Source organism: Centruroides sculpturatus, unplaced genomic scaffold (genome assembly GCF_000671375.1).
Source record: "Centruroides sculpturatus isolate CEXI.00-Female unplaced genomic scaffold, Cexi_2.0 scaffold318, whole genome shotgun sequence".
Lineage (NCBI taxonomy): Eukaryota > Metazoa > Arthropoda > Arachnida > Scorpiones > Buthidae > Centruroides > Centruroides sculpturatus.
In genome coordinates this window covers 590871-596636 of record NW_019384658.1, presented here as the reverse complement: position 1 = coordinate 596636, position 5766 = coordinate 590871, and the positions used below count along the sequence as shown (strand labels likewise).

General features: G+C 25.6%; 1 protein-coding gene across 1 annotated transcript in view; it reads left to right on the top strand.

Moving 5' to 3' along the window:
- The first annotated feature begins 219 nt into the window (after positions 1–219).
- Positions 220–5766, top strand: part of LOC111626485 (unconventional myosin-Ib-like) — a 472422-nt gene continuing 466875 nt past the window's right edge. The window contains exon 1 of the mRNA XM_023369864.1: positions 220–858. The gene's annotated coding sequence lies outside the window, so the exon portion shown is untranslated. The remainder of the gene's footprint in view (positions 859–5766) is intronic.

Here is a 5766-nt window from a genome sequence, read left to right as displayed (position 1 = left end):
TTTGTATTTTTTAATTCTCCGCTACTGTCTGCTTCGATTGTATAGACGTACTGTAGAATAATTAAATATTCGATGCATCTACAGTTTGGTTTATTTATGCAATTTAGACCTATATCAACTGCGACTAATTCCGAGTATGTGTAGATTAACAATTTGGCAAGAAGCTGGAATTCGATATCCAAAATTTTCCATTATTCCGAATGACCTAGAGGAAATGGTATCTGTACTAAACGACCACAAGAAGACTGCATTTTGAATTTAGGGGGTGGAAAGTGGCGCTCACGTCGTTTTCCGTCAAGATGGCTACTAGTAGCGATGTAACGTCTCGTCTGGTCTCCGATGTGACGGATTAGATTCCGGAACTCAAAAAGGGATTAGATGCTCCGTTAGAGTGACTTGTTCTACATAAAAGAACATACATGTGGGCTACAGGTCTACTACAGTGGTAAGTGTTTTATTAAGTATTGTCGTCTTCGATCGGATCGTCCCAAGCTCCGGGTGAGTGGGTTGTGATCCAGCATTGAAGGGATGGACCGCAGAAGCGAGCAGATGCTAGATGTCCGACGGATAGTCCACAGATGAAGCGTAGGTGTATTTTTTGGATTTTTCGCACCGAAATCTGCTCATACGTGTACCATTCTGCTAAGTTATAGGAACAATAATCGATGAAGAATAACATTTGCGATATTTTAGTAATAATCTTCTGTATAAGACTATAGTTAAATACTAAATATATATCAGGTGTGAATTTTACTTAGAGGCATTTATGATTAAAGTATATTTCCGATAATCATAAATGCAAACTGATTAAAGAATAGTAGGACTATCCATCGGAAAGGAATCTTCTAGACGCACTTGGTAAGTACATTTTATGTGTTTTAAATATTGCACACGAACCGAAAATTGCTCCGGATGATGATTTTCGCCCTTTTTTTATTTTAATTATTTAATAATAGAAACTTTTTCAATCCTCTTTTGTTTTAGATTTTAGTAAATTAATTACTTAATATGATTTTTCCTCTGCCGATTAAAAATATAATTCAGATTTCTTCCATTTTGATACATTTACGATGCATTATTAATAGAATTTAATAGCAGATTTGCTTCATATTTTTCTTGCATTTGTAAATTTTTTATTTTTTGGATGTTTTTAAGGAAGAAAACTATCTTAATTTGAGATTACTTTCCAATATTTAAGGCTATTACTCGAGATACTGAATGGGATAGATACGGATTCCTGCATCCACTCTCCAATGTGACATATTGGTATTGTATGCGGTAAAAGACGATAACTTTTAGATCGGTTACGTCACTCTTATCATCTCTTATAGCGTTGCCCAGCAACCGTGATTCATATTATTTCGGTTATCATCCGAAACCGATACCCTATGAAGAATATTATATAGTCTAATGTATTGTTTCTAGAACCATTCTTCTCGAACTCGTTTGTCTTTCAAATGGTTTTATTTAAATGTGTAGTCTGTGCAAAAACTGAAAATATTTGTATTTATTTGAGCAATTTTGTAAAATTTATTTACTCAGAAAAAGGTGAGAAGTTGAAAAAATGAGAATGGCTTCTCTAAACTTCATCCCGATTTAAATTGATTTTCCTATTTTCCTAAAATTTAATCAATTTAATTTTGGATAGTTTCCAGGTAAATTTCTCTTTTGGATTCGGGTCCAAGAACTCTAGTAATTACAAACTCCTCTGCATCCTTCCTAAAGAAATAAAGATCCTGTGAGATTTACCAGTATTATTGTAGTTTAATCTTTTTTTAGTTGTTCAAGTATTTAATTATTCAATTATAAATTTAATTATATAATCCAATTATTGATTTTGTTCTATTTTAAATAAAAATATAGATTTTCTCCCTTTTTTTATGTTACTAAACTCCTACATTATTTTTGACTTTATAAACCTTATTTGTTTTTATTTAAAAAAACATAGCTTTAGTCCTAACTAAATAATTAATAATAATGTAAATTCCATTTTAATCACTTTCAATATTTTAAATATTTAATGCGTTAATTAAATTCCAATTATTTTTTAATATATTAATTATCAAATAAAAATAACAGGATTTTTTTAACATTTAAAAAAATATCTGCTCGTACTTTTATTAATACGATATTCCGTTAAATCATTTTTTTTCAGATTTTTTATTTTAAATATCCAGATAATGATTACATAAATATAAAATTTTACTAATTATTCAATTGATTATTTTCAGTCTCTGCTTTCTCATTTGATTCGATTCTCCAACACTCAAATCAGATGAACTGTTTATCATACTAAATAAAAAATGTTCAAACGGACATAATTCGAGTTCATCAGAATTCTTTCTTCTATGAAATTGCATTTATTTAAACAAGATAGTTTGTACTCCCAAACAGCGTTACGTCTACCCTGTTTATTCTATTTCAAATATAAGTGCACATTAAAGTCTTTGTAAATTATCTTTTCAAGTCTCCTCCAAAATCGATATTCTTATTTATTTTTTAAAACACTTTTCTCTTCTGGTAAAAATTTAAATTCTAAAAGAAAACTATTTTTAATGGTTATTTTTCACAAGAAAAGCAAATATTTTCTTTGCAAAACCTGCATAAATTTTAAAAATTTAAACATATATTTTGACAGTATATAATAATTAATAATATTATTGAAGTTTACTGTGCATTATGATAAGAGATTTCTATCATTTATTCAATACTGTATCGTGAATATTATGCATAAGCACGTTCGATTTAAAATGAATCCATTAATCAAATTTAACAAAATTTGTTTAATAATATATTATCAATACTCTTTCTGCGTATAATCTACCATAAAAGTTAAACTATGAATATTTAAACGCATCGTAACAAAAATAATTCTAGAATTTNGTTTCTTTATGATTAAACACCCATTTTTCTTGTGATTATTATTAACTGTAATTAAGCTATTTTATTAGTGTTTAAATTAACAAGTTTTAAAAAATAAATTTAAATATTTTGATTTTTTATGACTATTAATTCTGTAATATCTAACTGCTGATGAATAAACACCCATTTTTCTTGTGATTATTATTAACTGTAATTAAGCTATTTTATTAGTGTTTAAATTAACAAGTTATAAAAAATAAATTTAAATATTTATTCTTTCAAGCATTTAATATCTAACAAACATATTTTAAACAAAAAACTCCAAATATTTTCAATTGTTTAGCTATTAATTTCGTTGGTAATCATGATATTTAATAGCTAAAAAATCTTTAAAAGTAGCATCAGATTTGATTTAACATGAGATTTCTTTGAAGCTATTTTAAGACTATGTTATTAGGTTAATTCATCAAAAAATCTGACAATACAGAAAAGAAAAAAATATATCAGAACATTATTCAAAAATTAAAGTTTGTTATTTTTAAATATTATTTCGTCTGATTTAAATGCAGCATCATTGAAATTAAGCAATCGAAACTTTTGAAAAGTATTGCCAAATAATTCGAGATCTCTATAAATTTGTATGGATCGCTGCCAAACAGTAAAAAAAAAAAAATAGCAAAGAATTTAAAATCACTTTTAAATTATTTTACTTCGAATTTGATCATTTCTATCTTGAAACTTTTTAAAAATTATTATAGTAAGAAAAAAAAATGATCAAATTGAAGAAGTTAGATTTTCACTAAATTCGAATCTGTCAGGTCTGGCTTTCAAGTGCATTATTCTATCACTTTAAAGTTACACCTGCTTAGTTTCTTATAAGAATTATCGATAGAAAAGTTACTTGAATTGGTTATCAATTTCCTTACAATTCTTCGGATTTTCTAATTTCTTTTATTGGAATTTTCACTTCGTATAGTGAAACCAACTGGGGTATTTGTTATAATCATAACGTAAAATTTTTTTTAAATAAAATAAATCTATATAATTCTTGATTTTTACATTTAACAAGATATAAGAGTGACGGTATGATATTTTAAATTATATACTAAAAATGAAATAAAACAAAATATCTGGTACAGTCGACCCCTTATAACACTGTTGATTATTCCGTTTTATGCGAATTCCATGTTGTACGAGTCACTTAGATTTTACAGATACGTGTGCCGGGCTCTGAACGGCTACGTATTTGTAAAATCTAAGTGACTCGTACAACATGGAATTCGTATAAAACAAAATAATCAACAGTGTTATAGGGGGATCGACTGTAATTGAGTAATCGTTACACGAAAATTATCTTAAAATTTATAAATGCAATGAGTTAATGCAAACAGTTAATTAAGTACAGATTTGAAGAGATATTTTTCCTATAGAAACTGAAGTAAAGGCTTTATTACTCATGAATATTAAACTTTTTATTCCATAAATTGAACTAAAAAAGTTTAATATGCATGCGTACTAAGCTTTTATTGATTTTGCACACAATTTTATGAGAAATATTTAGAATTGAAGTAGTTTTTTCTTAGAGAAACTAAAATAAAACGTTTAAATTTGAATAAAATTTTATGTACATATAAAAAATATAATTTATAAAATATTATGCATCTGAAAAATATATGCAAATTGAAATTTTAGTTTCATTTTTGGGAGGAAATATATTTATTTTGCCTTTTTACTTTAATACTCGACACAGTAATAAAAAATTTAAAATTATTTTAATTCTAGTGTTATATTGATAGCTACAGTTTAAAATATTTTAACAAATGAAGTAATTTTTATAAAGATTTGATGGTATACTTCTTTGTTAGTGCATCGCTTCAGTTCTTATCACGAGATGGAAGCACCGCAATGTAAAGGTGAAATACATAGTTGTGCCGCAATGCCGAAATTTCTTAAAATACAAAAAATATTTTACACCAAAAGCACACAAATATCCAAATTTTTCTAATGTTTAAATAAAATTAGCAAAGTTAATGAGTATTCCATTTTTATTTTGAAATTTCTTTTATTATAAATAAGAGCAGTTTAGTATATTTTATAGATTACATACTGCATTCTTTGTAAATAATAAAGATATTATTCTTTTCGAAGTTATAAATAATTTACTACTTTTGGAAGAATTTTAGACTTTTAAAGAATATAAATTTGCATATCTTTTGTATTTTAGAAAATTTAAGAGAAAGATTACAGCTTTTATTAATTTTAGAAACTTCCTGTTTTTTCGTCTTCGTTTTTTCATTATAAAATTAAGAATTATTATCAAAAACTTTTATTTTTATCTTTTTCTTTTTAACAACAAAGATAAAAATGTTAAACGTAAATCGAAATTTTAGTTTAGGAAAACCGATCAATAATTATAAAAGAAAAAAATCGATGCATATTTTACATCAATAAAACCTAATCTTTGTTAAATAATTATATTTATAAAAAAATTAAAAACGATCATTTGCTCGGTAAATAATTTCTGCTGCAGTTTTAATACTAAAATTTTTTTGTTATCAAATATTCCGTTTTTTTTTTTACATATTACTTTAATTTCTTTTACTTTTATATTTTCTAAGCTTTAATTTTTTCTTATACAAAATTTCATTTTTTTAGAATCGTTTTATATTTTTATTCCACTTTTAGTTTATTTAATTTTCAGTTATTTTACAGCAACAAACTTCTACAATTTTATATTCAAAATTTAACTTTAATATACTCCAAGCATTATATATTTTTTAGACTTATTTTTCCTGTATTCTTGGCATTCATACTTTTTCTAATCTAAATTTTCGTTTGTATATTTTAAACTTCCTTTATTTTTGTATAGGCTACAAAATATTTCTTCCGATCTCTAAATTTTTT